The following is a 17,328-nucleotide window of genomic DNA, read 5'->3' as shown; positions in this document are numbered from 1 at the left end:
TACTTTTGTTCCTTCTTATTTAACCAAGGACAGATTTAGTGGAGCAAAATATAAAACTGCTTAATTCTGACAGATAGGCATATTGTTCCTGGTCCTGTTGCTCAAAGGAGGTCTGCCTAAACGATTCTTTACTTCTATAATCCTTTAAATTCACTGAAGATACTTAAGAGCACAAGCACTTTGTTTGTGGTTTATTTTGGTTTATTATTACTTAATAAAAGTAAATAAAAGACAAATAACATAATCCAAACAAAATGTCTGTCTCATTAAGTATTTTTTGTGCCCACGTTCAAAGTTCTTTTCAAATTAGAGCAATAATCTCAACTAAATTCTTTGCTAGATTGTTTAAAAGGGAAATAACCAGAAGAAGAAAAACTATATTTTCATTTTTATTTTATAAAATATGTATATATATGTATACATATACACACATATATACATTTAAAGGTACATGTTAAATCGTGCGTTTCTTCAGTGACAGGGTGGTACGTTATCACAATGGCCTATTCATGAGTTCTCACAATGACAACATCATAGAATTTACATCCTTCCTCCATCCAAGTAGCAAAACATGCTGGCTTGAAATATTCTAGTTTAACTTAAACATCATATACCACCTATACATTAATTCAGACTCTTCCCATTACTATCAAATCTCCCAAGGCAATGGCAAAATACGGTAACATTCAGTAGAAAGAATTTACAGAGGTCAACAAGCTTGAGTCCTAGATGACATTCTTACGATGTTTCTCTTTAGATGTTAAAATTAATTTTTATGGCAAAGGATTAGTGTTGGATATAGTCATCACTAACTTTTTTCTACATGAACACTGGTATAATAAGCACGCTACCTATAGAGCTGTTTTCAATATTTGGAGCTATGAGGCTACCTTCTTTTTCTTTATGTAGCAGGGAGAAGCCTTTCACAATCTTATCTTCCAAACTTTGAAGGAAGTTCAAGGAGAGCTTGCATTGCCTTTTCCCCTTATAAACTATTTTATCTCAAATAAAGTGACCACCGGAATGATAGCTCAAGCCAGCCAATACACTACTAAATTAGTTACACCAAAAACAAACAAAATACCCTCCACTTAAATACAAATAAGAATTTATATCTACCTACACCACTTCTAGTAGTGAGCCCACAGAAATTAACCTCTGCAGAAAATTGCTTATTTTCTCACTCAACATACAGGTTCTTTATTTTCATAAGAAGGAGATATATATCGGTGGAAAAAATGCAAAATCACGGGTGGCCTGAGACATGGTCATTCTTTGGTATAATGGTTCATTCAACAATAATTCCACTTAAAATTTCAATAAATGTGATTACTGAAATTTTTGGGCAACATAATGATAATTTTTCTGTTATTTAAGTTTAGGGAAAATCTACGTAAAGATATAATTTCTGCTGCTGATTCTAACAAATATTTATTAATCCTTCAAAATTATTGACACCAGAATTTTATAAAGAAGGAATAATAACTCCAGTTCTATTTGTTGAGTGTTTATCTGAGCGTGGCACTGTTCTAAAGGCTTTACAGAAGTTAGACTAAAAACCATAGGACTTGCTCCCATTTTAGAGGAACCTATTGTTTCCCAAGAGCTTAGCGAGCCTTCCTGTCTGAAAGAAATCACCTCACCCAAGTGAAGCACCTTTAATTTATTTTCCTAAATGCGGTTTCTTCTGATTGTAAAAATAGTATATGCCCTTTATGGAAAATTTGTAAAATTTTACTCATAATAGTCCCTCTCAGAGGTAACTACTACTACCGTTTTACGAGATGCTTTTTTTTTTCTTCATTCTTTTCTCATTCCTCTTTATTCTTCCCTCTTCTCCTCCCCACTCTCCCCTACTCCCTCTTTTCCTCTCCCTTCGCCTCTCTACATGTAATGTTGTCTTATTTTCAATTAACTTTCTGAAACATTTCCCCAGGATTTGTTTACATGTGTGGGTTGCTTTATCTACATATTTTTAAATTTTGCATAATAGTCCATCTAGTAATCATTGTACCTTATTCCAGGTACCAGAATCTTCTTTTCAGTAACCATGCACTTTGTGATCCTGGGGTAGCATATCAGTGACAGAGACTATTCTGGCTTAAGAATCTTCAGAGATTTTTGTGATTACATGATGATTGCTGGACCATGGGAACTAGGCTGTAGATGGCTCCTAGCTCCTACTCAGCTGACATGGATGCATAGTTATCTCTCAGAGACAAATACAAAGACTTTTGGAACGTGACACCTACTTGTTTTGAAATGGGTTGGGAGTGTCTTTGAACATACAAAGAATTTTGTTGAGTCAAAGAATAAAGTGGTTTCTATTATTATACTGAAGTCAAGTTGATGTAGAAAAGTGTGTTTGGATGTTGGGTAGCCAACGTCTGGACCATAGTGATTATTATACTACTATCTTTTAGCATCAAACCCGCACTTCAATATTCAGCTTTCTGATGCTGAGGTTGAACTCATTTATTCTTTGCCAGTTGGTCCCCGTTATACTTTGCCAAAAAGAAGCACTGGAGAATATCTGGAAGTCTGGATGGGTAAAAAAGACTTACTCTTTCCTGTTTGCTTCTGAGTTCAGTTAGGTGATAGCGCTTCAACCTGGTAGTGACAACTGATTCCTTGAGTAGCAGTTGATTGCAGTTTGCAATTTTTCTAAGCTATTAAAATCAGCCTCATTATACTCCTCTCAGAAAACTCAGCATCAACCAGAACATGCTTTGTCTTCAGAAGACTGAGTCCCTGTCCAGTGGCACTTCTCCTTCAAGCTCTTAAACACCAGTACTAGCTGAGAAGTGGTCTGTCCTCAAAGGTCCGAGTCTTATCTCCACAGGCTCTCCTCCTAGCACCTGAGCTTTAATGATTCCCTTTGGTCCCCAGCCTAGGTGTAACCACAGAAAGTGTCCCCCTTTTGTCTTTTTAGCTTTCTAAGAGCCACTTAACAATTGTTTCTCTTTTTTTCTATTAAAATAGTTGATGTAGTTGCTGTTTCCTTAAAAAACCCTGACCTATACAGTGGTAGTTGAAGATAATAAAATGTATGGCATCACTCAAGCTACCTGAATTAAAGAAGAGATGGGGGCTAAGAAACAAATCGTAGGGGACAGAGGACAATTTGCCTTTGAGGATAATCAGAGAGGTAAGAAGTGAACTAGTATAGTAACAGTTGAGAGAGAGTCAAGGAGTCGTCAGTGGAGCCGTGTTGCAGAATATCCAACTAGGTTAAGAATAAAATTATTTTCTGGAACTCTGCATCCTTGATGACTCTCATTACAATGAAGGTGGGGAATTGGTTTCAGGACCCCCATGAACCAAAATCCACGGATGCCTAAGTTCCTATATAAAATGGCATAGTATTTGCATATAACCTACACACATTCACAGAAAAAGAAAATTACAGGCCAATAGCCTTGGTAATAGATGACACAGATGCAAAAATCCTCAACAAAATATTAGCAAACCAAATTCAATAACACATTAAAAGGATCATACACCACCATCAAGTGGAATTCATTCCAGGGCTGCAAGGATGGTTTAACATTTTCAAATTAATCAGTATGATACACTGCATTAACAAAATGAAGAATAACATCATATGATCATCTTGGTAGATACAGAAAAGGCACTTGACAAAATTCAACATTTATAGTAAAAACACTCAACGAAGTGGGAATAGAAGAAACATATCCCAACATAATAAAGGCTACGTATGATAACGCACAGCTAACATAATACTCAATGATGAAAAGCTATAAAAACTTTTTCTCTAAGATCAGGAGCAAGACAGGGATGCCCACTTTTGCCACTTTTATTCAACATAGTATTGAAGTCCTAGCCACAACAATTAGGCAAGAAAAAGAAATAAAAGCCATTCAAACTAAAAAAGTAGTAAAGTGTCACTCTTTGCAAATGAGGTGGTACTATATAGAGAAAACACTAAAGACCTCACCAGAAAACTGTTAGAACTAATAAATGAATTTAGTACAGTTGCAGGATACAAAATCAATGTATAGAAATCAGTGACATTTCTACACACTAATAACAAGCTATCAGAGAAACAAAGAAAACAATCCCATTACAACTGCATTAAAAAGAACAAAATACCTAGGAATAAATTTAACCAAAGAGGTGAAAGACCTGTATTCTGAAAACTGTAGAACACTGAGGAAAGAAATTGAAGACAGCATAAATCAATGAAAATATATACAGTGCTCATAGATTGGAAGAATCAATATTGTTAAAATGTCCATACTACTCAAAGCGATCTCTACAGATTCAATGCAGTTCCTTCAAAATACCAATGGCATTTTTCACACAACTGGCCCAGGCCACAGAGCAACTAGAACTCTCAAACATTGCTGGTGGGAGTATAAAATGGTATAAAAACTTAAGAAAATATTTTGGTAATTTCTTATAAAGCTAAATATACGTTTATCACATGACCTAACAATTTGACTCCTAGGTATTTATTCAGAAGAAATTTAAAAAATAACAAAAAGACATGCACAAATATTCATAACAGCTTTCTTCATAATACTAAAACCTAGTAACAACCCAAATGCCCATCGACTGGTGAGTGGATAAGCAAAATGTTATATATTCATATAATGGAATATTATTCAGTAATAAAAATGAGCAATACTCTGATAACCACCTGGGCAAAAAGCCAGACACAAAAAAAGTGTGTATTTATAATTTTGTTTATATCAAGTCCTCGAAGACTCAAAACTACTCTATATCAATAACTGTAAGAGTAGTGGTTGCCCAGGTGAGTGGCATGGAGTGGACTGAGTGCAAAGGGGAGTGAGGGAACTTTTTGGGTGATAGAAATGTTCTATATTGTGATAGGGTTATAAGTTACACAGGTTGTAAGGTATATACATTTGGCAAAGTTCAACGAATTGCACTTAAATTCAGTATATTTAATTACATATACATTATTCTCAAGTGGGTAAAAAATTGAAGCTATGAAAATCAAGGCCATCTAAATACATTTAATTGTATGAATATTTTCACAAAAAAGTTGATAAAATCATAGAAGCTATGAAATTCAAGGCCATCTTCAATTATACCTGAAATACCTGAGTCTCTGTCATCAGGGTAAACAAGATAGTCCTGAAATTCACTCAGAGAATGGAGGCGCTTTGACCATATCCTTAATCTTTATTCACTGCTGTGAATGGTCCATTAGTGTTCTAGTCAGCAAATATTTTATGGATTGTCTACTTTATATGGGACATTATGCTGGGTGTTGAGTTTAGTCCTCAAAGAGTTCAAATCCTAGTTGGGAAGACATATGTAGACTGATAATTTTCAATATAAATTATTACAAGAGTTAAAGAAATGGTATGGCCAAAGTTCTGGTGGAGCCTGTAGGACCGAAGCAACTAACTTTCCGTGAAGAAGACATACAAAGCTTCTTAAAGCTGAGATCTTGAAGATGAGTGGAAATTTTCTAGGTAAAGAAGGAATGAAACAGGTTGGGGCCTGTTAAGGGCTAGAGTGTGTGCAAGATATTTGACCATAGAAAGCCAAGATATGTTGCAGGAACAGAAAAGTTCCAGGGGTTGGGGCATGGGATATAAAAGAAGTTGGTGGGAAATGGGAAGAAGGAAGGTGAAACCAGCTTCAAAGGACCTTAGGGGTCCCTGTTTTAAGCAAATCAAATATATAAATATACTTCACATTTTTACTATGTAATAGGCACTGTTGTGAATTAATCTTCTGTTTTTTACCTAATAATTATGTATCCCAGCTTCCTTGACTCTATTTCTACATCTTAGCAACATTGTATGAAATCTCTGCAGGAAACGATTTTATTTTTAGATATAAAGATAAAATAATATAAGATTGCGAGTTATTTTTTAAGATATTTAGAAAAAAGAAATACATAAAATATTACCACATATCTCTTTCCTCCTTATTCCACTAAAATATAAACTACATGGAAAATTATATCTAAACATAACAATACATGATCTATATTATCATTATCATCATTTTACCATTATGTACTTTAGTACTCCAGGTATCTCCTTTTGAAGAATCTCTAATGCCCTTCCAAACAAGTAAACACTATTTCCCCTAGCTTTTTGTATATGTAATTGAGATAACATAAAGTAGGGGAAACAGAGTTCAAGCTAGACAGGAAGGCTTTGGAATAATTCAGAAGAGACCACACAAACTCTACAGAATTTATTTGAGCCTCTTCTAACCTTTGGATCATATCCTTCCCAGAGGAGATAAAGAAATCCGTCCACCAGCGCACGCTGAAAATACTGACTACACTCTCCAAACTGTTGTGTTAGGAATTATTTCCTGTATGCAGAATACACAGCCAGAGCATTCAAGCCAGACAGAGTGAGCAGAGGCCAGACATTTGAACTCTTAAAAGTTTTTTGGAATATTACAAATTCTAAATGACTAATATTTTCTTTTTGCAGTTATTGCCGTATTGCAGAACTGTTGCCTACTCTCTTTTTATGCCTTTATATTCCATATAAAAACCTCACAGTAAAAAAAAAAAAAAACCTCCCAATAAACTGCTGTGTGATTTAAAATAGTCTTTTAAATAAAAGCTTTTTAGAAGGCCTTATTAGGAACTGAGTTGGGTATTTGAGGGAAGGTTTCCCCACCTGAAGCCGAAGACATCTATTTAACTGCTGTGGTCGCTAGGCCGTGCATATTGACTGATTTAGTGTCACAGATAATCCAGTGCTCGGCCAGAAGCCATTTCAGTTTAAGGGCATGTGGTTTGGCAGGCAGCATTGCTTGCAATAATGTAATAAAACAGAAAGAAATCCATACCTGGTTGTGAAAGAAAAGAATCTATGTACTTTGCCAGAGGCAGGTGGAATGAGTCTGTGTGATTTAGCGGTGGGTCACAGCAGAGCCATATAAAATAATCCACCATGACTTGTATTTCTGAAAATGACCAGCATGCTTTAGAGTTCTTAAATTCTTGCAGTACTGGAAGGGGTGTGGGGATGGTTACTAGTTTTATTTGTCTTCTAAGGCCATTGGTTTATGATGGTGCTATTACCATTTATGGCTTTTCTGGTCAAGGTTCTTTTGGTTACAATGATCAGAATGCCGTGTAAACTCACTCAAATCAAATAAAATCAGAGGCCAGGGAAAGAAGTAGAGGTAGTCTTCTAATAAGACGGAACTGAGACAGAGAAGCAGCTCCCAAGCTCTAGGGGTTGCCTGCTTGTTCCTCGCCGCTCCTCCCAGCAAGTTGACTTCATTCTCTTTCAGTACATTGGCTTCCTCTGCTTGCTTGTAACCCCAGATCACTGCATCTCCCACTTTCTCCTTTATTGTGTAACAACCTTAATGCCACAAGTCCATTGCTGACTAACTGAATAAAGGTCAAGGTCTTCACACTAGGTGATAACATAGGTCTCTTTTCAGCGTATGAATTGGTGCTTCAAGAGTAGGGACCCTCATCACGTGGTCTACTGCTCATTCAGCCTAGACTAGAAAGAAAAGGCAATTGTAGGCATGTCTGATATAACAATGGCTTCTAATTTTGTTAAAGCTGGATATGTCCTCTTTCATTAAAAAATGTTGAGTGCCTACCATATGCCACTATACTAAGTACTATGCTAAATTCTGGAGATGCAGCTGTCAACAAGATGAAAAATCTCTGTTCTCTCTGATCTTCCCTGGTCATATCACCTTATAACTTCCCTTAGGCCCCTTCAAGCAAGTTTATGCAATGTGTCCTTTATTTGGGCTTTATAGTATTACCTCTGAGTCTTCTTGATATTCTGTATCCTAATGATCCTTGGATATAATGCACAGAGCTCTTCCCTTTCCATTATTCCAGAAGCCGTGTAAAGACTACTTCTGCAAAGTCTCCTCATTGACCCTCTATCAAAACCACTCCCAGTTTCCCACCAGTCCCTCACTTTACCTTTTCTGTGTCTGTCACTTTAATATGTCCTTCCTTTAATGGTTATCCCCTTTGCCTATCTTGGCTCAGGGCACAGCCATGAGCTAACTAGAAGACTTTTGTTGAAAGAGCTGAGGCCGCACCATCCTATATAAGCACACGTTTGGCTTAAATTGATTTTTGTAACCTAGACCTTAGGAAGGTTTTATTATTTACAAGTTTGCTTTTATAATATAGAGGCTGTGAAAAGGCACTTTGTGTCAAGCAAGCAACTGGCTAAATAGATGTGATTCTCTTGGTGATTCACCGAGCTGGTAAAAAAATCCAGGTACACTATTGTTTCTTCCTGTAGGAACTTTAGCAAACCAAGTGAATAGCCCACCAGAGAAAAGTTGTCACTTTCACTGATTCATCAACACTTTTCCCAGCAATCACAGTACCTGTGCCATCTGTGTTTAGCACTTTACAAAAAAAAAAAAAAAAAAAACTCTTTGCAACTGCCATACAAATCAGGGGCACTAACAAGGTCACACAGAAGGGATTTCAGGACTCGGAGATGATGTTCTCCTGCATGGCAGTAAGCAATAACAGCATTCTACACAGGTTCTCCTGCATCCCAGGCTGCTCTGCCCCAGCCTAGAGCTGCTCCCGGTCCATTGGGAAATGTGTATTATGCCTGGGTTAATTTGCTGATTAATCTCTAGTCAGTGGTTTGTGCTTTCCCCAGATGGCCAATTAAAATTTACAACTGGCAGGAACAGTGTCCTGTTGGCAGGCTGCTGAGGGGCTAAAGCTAGAGGCAGTGACAGAAGGCCTGGGCCCAGGTTTTCCTCCTTTTTCCTCTCCCTTTTGCTTTATTTCTCTCTCTTGCTCTTTTTTAAAGCTGCTGGACTTATTCAGAGGAAAGTGTAAGCTGGGCTTACGCGCTAAGTGTGAGATGTGTGGTGTAGCTTACAACTCTGCTGCTATTTACTCTTCAGCACTCTCAGGGCCGCGCCAGAATTCCGGGCATCAACGGTTTACCCACAGCAAATATAGCTGACAAAATCAGCCAGGGGGCACAACTGATTTAACAGCTTCTGAAATGTAATAGCCTTTTTTTTTTTCCCCCTGATTTGCAGTCCCCATGGATTGATGGTCTAATATCATTCACTTCCTCACAAATATATAAAACATTTACAGTTGTTTGCGTAAATCAAAGGCAAAGTGCTATGTGTGAAGCTGATAATAAGTAATGCTGTGATATACATAAAAGGTAACATACTTTTACAGCAATAACTCCCCAAATTAACTGTTACTTTTTACTTAGCATTCTATACAAGTTACACTGTGTACACATCTGGATAAAACATACAGCAAGGAACTTAATTAAAAAATGTAATTTTATATAACTCTTTATTTTATAGTGAGATATTTACCATTTGCTTCAAATATGCATGAGTCATCTGGATTGGAAATTCTGCAGGAAATTGTTAACCAAGGACCATTGATCCTTAAATAAGCCAAATGTGATAATGATATATGGTTTTATGACAGTTTGTTATTTTCATAACTGTTGATAGCAGTAGCCAAAAATGTTTAAAATAATATATGTGTAGTGGGGAAAATTTTAATGTGAATATTGCATGTTGATAGTAAAAATAATTTGGGGCACTCAGCTGTAAGTCCTACTTATATTAAATAAATAAGAAGTGAGGAGGCATTATGTAAAATTACCTTTGTGTAAAATATATAGAATTTTGGATTCTGGTTTTTTTTGAACAGGATACATCATAGGACGTACACACTGGACATTGATGTGTCTCTGTTAGACTCTAAGATCAGACCTTGAGTTTACAGGTGGCCCTCTGTGAGTTATTTTTACTATACTATTTACTGAAGCAAATACATAATTGTTAATTTTTTATGAAATAAAATTTGAAAGTGATTAGACATAAAGTCCCTATGGTCAGTGACTCTGTTAAGCTTTGCCCTCAGCACCAAGAAAAAAATCTGGCACATAGTAAACACTTGGGAAAGTTTTCAATATTATACTAATTTCCCCAACAAATAGGAAAAACTCAATTTACTTCCTGTAAGGCTTTCCATATCTACCTCCATTCAAATGAAGGATCTTGGAGAATTTTTCAGAAATGGGTTTCTCACGTGTCCTAGCCTTCAGTTGGTCTTGTCCAAGAAATCATTTGACCCTTTATGGGAGGCATGACGCACCCTTCATCTTTTTTTATCCCCCAGTACTAGTGTATCTGCTCAGTAAGTATGTACTGAATTGAATTCAACGTGCTTCTTGAATTGCTCGCATACTTTATAGAAACAACTCAATTTCATTGATAAACCTTCCATATTATGAAGCCAGATCTCAACTATGCAGAATTTCATTTCACATATGAGGTGAATGTAAGCCAAAAGAATTATAAATGGGATAGTTACAGACAAGATAGAATGGCAGAAGTAATACTTCTTGGTTTTATACTAAGTGTTTTATATAATCACATAGACTGCAGATTTTCTTTGGGATAAATATTTTATCCATAGAACAAAGCACTTTTATGTAATATATGTGTTGCTCTGAGTTATTTGGAAGTGCTTGACTTGTATTCCTTCTCAGCTGATTGGGAAATTTGTGTCTAACTAGTAGCTGATGTACTGACTCACTGTAGAAATAGGACTCAGATGAGAGGCTATGTAGGGCCCCAACTTGGAAATACTAAACAGTGAATCATCATGTCTTGATGAAGGGGCTGCAAATAACTCCACACATATTTAAGCCCACACTTGATTTAAGGTACTGTGTTAGACATTATTGGACATTAGATATAGTTCAAATATCAGGAAGCTTTTAGCCTATGAACCATAATAATAGAAAATTAATGTGTAATATGATGACTACCAAATACAGACTAAAAAGACCTCAGTAGGGATACTTACTAGAAGGTGATTGGTTTTTGTCTGGAAGGAATGGGAAAGAATTCTTGGGGGAGATGAGCCTTAAGGAATAAGCTAGGATTTTGACAGGGAAGGGAGAGAAGGGGGCTTTCCAGGAAGAAGAAATTGCAAGAGCAAAGGTATAAAGGTGGAAAAATAGTAATTTAGTACAGGGAGTAGAAATTGATGGAAAGGATGATAAGGATGTATGGGTGTGTGGATATGGGTACAAAATGAGGCTGAAAAGGTCAATTGATAAATTTGAAGTGAAGAGGGCTTCCCTGGTGGTGCAGTGGTTGAGAGTCCGCCTGCCAATGCAGGGGATGCGGGTTCCGTGCCCCGATCCGGGAAGACCCCACATGCTGCAGAGCGGCTAGGCCCGTGAGCCATGGCCACTGAGCCTGCGCGTCTGGAGCCTGTGCTCCGCAATGGGAGAGGCCACAACAGTGAGAGGCCCGCGTACCGCAAAAAAAAAAAAAAAAAAAAATTGAAGTGAAGAAATTTGAAGCAAGTTTTGGATCAATGCAGAATCTTCCAATTTCTTGGGCAAGGAAGGAATCCTAGTTGTATCTGCATTTAACAATGAATAAGAAGTGGGAGTCTGGCAGTAGGAAGGGAGTCTTTAGGGGGCTCTTTCAATGATGGAAGCAAGAGGTATGGGGGCCTGAACAGTAGTGGTGGTAGAAATGAAGAGGATGAATGACAGAGCTATTTCTGAAGCAGAATTGATAAGAGGTTGGCAATCAGGATGTTGGAGAGTGTGAAGTCAGACATGGTCTCAAATTTCTAGGCTAGGAGCCAGAATGGGTGGCAAGGACCTTACAGACCAAGAGAAGACAATTGAAAGATTGTTTATAGAGAAAAAGAGTCCACTGAACTTCAGATTTATTGAGTGTGAAGGATTGACAATGTATCATTTTTATTTATTTATATATTTTTTTGCAATACGTGGGCCTCTCACTGCTGTGGCCTCTCCTGTTGCGGAGCACAGGCTCCGGATGCGCAGGCTCAGCGGCCATGGCTCACAGGCCCAGCCACTCCACGGCATGTGGGATCTTCCCGGACTGGGGCACGAACCCGTGTCCCCTGCATCGGCAGGCGGACTCTCAACCACTGTGCCACCAGGGAAGCCCGACAATGTATCATTTTTATTCTAATTAGGTCATTGAAAATACAGGTCTGCAATAGGAAATGAGTTAAAGACTTAGACTGATGGATTTGCTGGTCACCTGAAGAATGTGTTAGTTGAAATCATAGAAATGGAAAAGATACTGGTCAGCTGACAGACCACACTGATCTATCATGATGATTATTAAAGTATTGAATTACTTTCTGCATTGGGAGTAAATACAGCTGTCTCAAGCTTGCCACTATGCTCTCTGCCCTAGCTATCCTGACTTCTTTGTAGAGACCCTGGGGACCACACTGCATAATGGCAATCAGAAAGTTCACATCTATCCAGCATAAGGTCTCCAGGACCCTGCTACACTGCAGTGGCTCTACCTGTTCTGATTGGTTGGTGCCCTAGCCGTTACTTTCCAGTGTTAAGTTACCTTATTGTCACCCTTACCCACAGAAGGACTGTATAGCAAGAAAAGAAGCAAGCTAAGGAGTGTGCTAGATGATATGACAGGTAGGAGGAAGTGCTCACAAGGGACATTTAGGTTCCTCTTCATTGTACCCACCACATGCTTTAAGTTAGTTGCTATGGTGGAGCATACGATGAAATAAATTCAAAAGACAGTGTATAATAAGGTCTTAAAAGTATGGCGGTACAGACAAATAATAAGATGGTGTATACAAATATGCTCAATGTAAACTTTTAGTCCCATTTTCTCATGTTTAAAGGGCACATGATTTGGCAATATGCATTTCTGTTAGGCAAAGGAGTTGTGAATTAGAATGTAGGTACACAAACCTACAAAGTTTTATTCTACACAATCCTGCAGAACTGAGTTTATGCAATCTTCTGAACTGAAGGAAATTGAATTTCACTGGAATTACTTTACCTGTTACTTACTACACGTTTGTCTACATTTTCTCCTTATAGATTGAACCTACATTTTTAAAAAACTTAAAGAACTGTAATCTAGAAAAATGCAAAACAGGAAGAGTACATTGAGTCCATACCAGACCATAGCTTTGACTACTGGATCATGAATATATTACCCACAGGCTTCAAATATCCTTGTGACAGTTTTTGTGTAAACCACAAATTCTTGGATCTAAGGTATTTCTCTGATTTTTCTTTTTTTCAGATAGAGTGGAAAGTAACAGATCATTCTAAGGTAAGATGGTTTGAGTTTTCCAGTTGAAAGGTCGTGTAGCAAGATCAGCGTGATAGCTGTAATCTTATGGCTTTCTCGAGCATGAGAGAAATTTAAGTATTCATGATACTGTAATTAAACATACTGATACCATGTTTCAGTAATGACCTTAGAAGAGAGTTAGGAAAGTATGTTTTCCCTTCATCACAAGGAAAAAATTTCTTATTCTAATTATTTGCTATGGAATTTATATAACTTTAATAAATATTTTAATTTGATCTATCAATTGGCCCTTCAAATGCCATTTTTTCCTTTCATGATCTACAGTCAGAGAGAACAATTTTGAAGACATGTTTCTAAGTTATTAACCGGTGAATTACATAAACCCTTAAGTAAATAATGGAAATGTAAATATTAGATCTATGACCCAATAAGAAGTGGGTCAGAGTACTGTTAGTATCATAGGGTGCACTCAGCTCATTACCACTGCTTTCTTTTTTTTTGTCTGCTTTTTGTTTTGTTTTCATTCTTTTAATTGTACATGCCTGTTAATTGTACCCTTAAGTCATGAGATTGGGGTAAGCCTATAGCCACTTTTTACATAAATTTATGTATGAATATTTAACTGAAGGTCAAATCAGCCCTTGTCTATTTTCAGTGATCCACAACATCTTCTAGTAAAGAAGATGCAATCCTTTTCAAAACTGTCAGGTCAGCAGCAACATATACCTATCCCTCAGTACTTCTGGTAGTTGATACAATTTAGGTTCCTATCTAGGACTGGCACAGACCTAATAAGGCATTTGATGCATTTGATGAGACTTTTAGATGGAAATATTTTTACTTTATATAAATATTGTATAAATGTATGTGTGTATATATATATATGTTTTATATTTTTATTTTACCTTAATGAGAAAATCAAGATGAAACAGTAAACCCTTGGGCCAAACACAGTGGTAAGAAACCCCACAATTGTGCTTTATTCTCTTAGTCTAAGACATTTGAAAACATAATGTAGAAACACAGATAATGTACTTATTGTTAGGGGCATCAATCATTATTCAGAAATTGAAAGTGTATGAAATTTAAGATGGAGAAATGACCACTCGTCAGCAGACTCAAGCCATTTGCCTAAACTCTGAATTTTGGAAAATGACACAGAGACAGGTAAGAACCTGTTTGTTGACTGTGGTGCTGAGCTTAAGCTTTGGTAAGTGGAAGGGGCAGGTTGAGATAGGATCCTTTTAAATTGAAAAAAAAAAACCACATTTTTATTATGATGCATTTTATTTAATACTATGTATGATTTTATTCATTTATTCATTCATTAAAAATATTTATTGAGTGTTTAATACAGGGTAGACACAGCAGTAAAGAAAACAGACAGCCCTACTGTCATGGAGTTTACATTCTAGTGGGAGGAGACAGACAAACAAATAAATATGTAGCAAGTATGATGGTGATTAGTGCCATGGAGAAAAATAAGGCAGGAAAGTAGGTTGGGGAGTGCTCTAGAAGGGGGCAATGCAATTTTAAATAGGAATTAAACAGAAAACCTCATTAAGAAGGTGACTTAGGAGCAAATACAAAAGGAAGGTGGAGAGCAGGCCTTACGGGGAGGTGGAGTATTCTAGCTGAGGTGCCAGTGTACTTACCAGTTCAAGGAAAAGGAGGAAGCCAGCATGCCTGCAGGAAAGTGAGAAAGGAGGAAAGTATAATAGAAACGTGGCTTGAGCAGTCAGAGGCAATTGTATAAGGCCTTGTAGACCATTGTAAGGTGCATTTTTTTTTTTTTTAGTAAGGTGCATTTTTTGTTGTTTCGTTTGTTTGTGGCTTTTTCTTTTTCTTTTTTTGGATTTTTGAGTTGACACAGAAGTGCCGTTGGAGGTTGTGAGTAGAGAAGTGACAAGGAGACAAGAGCAAAAGCAGGGTCATGGCTATTAGAAGGCTATTTACAAAATCGAAGCTAGAGGCGCTGGTGGCTTGATGGTAGTGGTAAAAGGAATAAAAAGTGTTTGGATGTTGATCTACTTCAAAGGTAGAACGGGCATCACGTACTGTCCAACTGCATGTGGTGTATAAGAGAAAGAAAGGTGCCAAAGCTGACTTTAAGGTTTGGATCCTGAGTAAACTATTTGCCTACACGGGGAGAGATTGTAGGAGAAGCCAAACTGGCGAAGTTCAAAAGGGTTTGAACATATTTAAGTTTAAGATGTTTTGAGATGTTAAGGAGGTGCTTAGATGTGTGAAATTGGAATTCAGGAAAGAGAAATGTGGACTAGAGACATAGATTTGGAAGTGGTGAGCCCATAACTGCAATTAAAACTAAGAGAGTAGATGGGTTCAGCCTTGAAATGAGAATGGATCAAAACCAGGTAGGTCCAGGGACTGATCTACGGGGGCTTCCAATGCACAGAAGCTGCATGGGAGATGAGAAAAAATGAGCAGAAGAAATTGAGAAGTAACGACTAGTGAGATAAGAATAAAACCAAGAGAATGAGGTGTTGAGGGAGGTTAGCAAGGCACGTGTTTTCAGGGTAAATGAGTAAAGAAGCATGTCACATACTGTAGATACACCAAGCAAGGACTGAAAATTAACCGTTGGACTGAGCACTTACGGATGCATTTGGAATCATGGACTATAGCAGAAGGATCAGTTTTATCTGATGTCGTATCAGATCAAAGGCAATTCCAACCGTGTTAAGCAAAATTCCCTTTCCATCCAGGACATAAAGATCAGGGTGACTGCTGTGAACCTGGGGAAAGTTTTCACCTGCACAGTAAAGACAAAAAGAGAGCCCTCCACACAGGGCCATGATATAAAGACAATCTGAAGGTTCACAGTTTTCTGTAAGCAGTTTGAGATGATACTATCTGAGGGAATGAAAAGGCCCAAAGAGGAATTGTCACATATGTGGGAGGTACCATAGAAGCACGCTATGGTGTGGAGTATTTCAATCAGAAGAATGAGCTATACCTTAAGATCTGCCTTTTGAGCCATGCTGTAGGGGAGGTGTGTGGTGGAAAACACATCCAGGGTTCTCTGGGGACAGAGCCCACTCTGCTGGATCTCAAGGCTATCTTCATGGGAAAACAAATTCAGCGGGTGGATAGAAATGTTTGTGAGGTCTTATATTCTATTTTCATATTGCTTTACTTAAGCACAAAATAATTTACCTGAAGCAAAGTTTAGTGACTAGAAGCAAAAATAATTGGTAAGAATTTTAGGTGAAAGCAGTGTTATTTTTCAGAGTAGTTTCAAAAACTCATTTTGATCAACAGTGCAAAATTAGTGTTTTTATGTATCAAGTACATTACATATAACACAATACAAATTTCATAAAATTATTCCCTTGGTAAATATTTTTATAGGGATCTACTATGTTCTAGACACTTTGCTGGCACAGAGAATATATGCTCTCAGAGGGTTTATAATCAGTTCTTATTAAATGTAGTCTCATAAGTCAAGGAAAATTATCTGTCTAAACCAGACTGCAGCGTGACATTCACAGTGCTCTCCTGTCCCTGGGACGAACTGGAATATAGGGCTGATTCCTAGACTGGAGCTGCAAAAGAGTTTTCACTTTTTCTCTTCTGTCTCACATGCAAAGCAGAGGACTGCCCTGGGAGCAGAGGGAGAGAGTGTGCGGGTCTGGGGAACAGACTCGTCTAACTTGCCCACTTGACTGCACAAATGGAGGAAGTGGGAGAGTGAGAGTTCGTGGCAGGAAGAAGAGTGAGGGCGCTGTAAGGATGCTGGCCTTTAAGGCACATTAGCGCACAAGGAACAAGTGGTCCAGTTAACGTCCTGAGCTCTGAATAATCAGATTAATAATTCTTCCTCCCTGAAGAGCCTGCTAGTAAAGGGATAAGGAAAAGTGGTCAGAGCCCCCTCCCCAAAGACCTTAATTTTCTCACATATATAAAATGAAGCAGTTATTGTGAAATTTTCAGATACCTCTCAGCCTAAAATTCCATGACTCCACGACTGTGTTCATAAAGACAGGATTTTGAAAATAATGTAAAAGTTAGAGAGGTTTTCCTGGATTTTGTAAGGATTGGCATATATTTGCTTCTTAAAATGTGGTGTTGGTGGGGTCAGTAGGATCAGCATCGTGTGGGAACTTGTTAGAAATACAGAATCTTCAGGCCTTACCCAAGGTGAAGCAGAATCTCATTTTAATAAGATCCATATGTCATATGTATATTAAAGGCCCAATAGAGACC

General features: G+C 37.6%; 1 long non-coding RNA gene across 1 annotated transcript in view; it reads left to right on the top strand.

Annotated features, from left to right (window-relative positions):
* LOC111172769 (uncharacterized) overlaps window positions 1-17,328 on the top strand; it is a 57,458-nt gene that overhangs the window by 24,597 nt on the left and 15,533 nt on the right. Inside the window, exon 2 of the long non-coding RNA XR_002644020.2 lies at window positions 13,090-13,119. This is a non-coding gene — a long non-coding RNA (uncharacterized LOC111172769). The remainder of the gene's footprint in view (window positions 1-13,089; window positions 13,120-17,328) is intronic.

Source organism: Delphinapterus leucas, chromosome 8 (genome assembly GCF_059928025.1).
Source record: "Delphinapterus leucas isolate spDelLeu-1000000601 "Yukka" chromosome 8, BTC_Dleu_Yukka2, whole genome shotgun sequence".
Classification (NCBI taxonomy): domain Eukaryota; kingdom Metazoa; phylum Chordata; class Mammalia; order Artiodactyla; family Monodontidae; genus Delphinapterus; species Delphinapterus leucas.
This window is presented reverse-complemented; position numbering and strand designations above follow the sequence as displayed.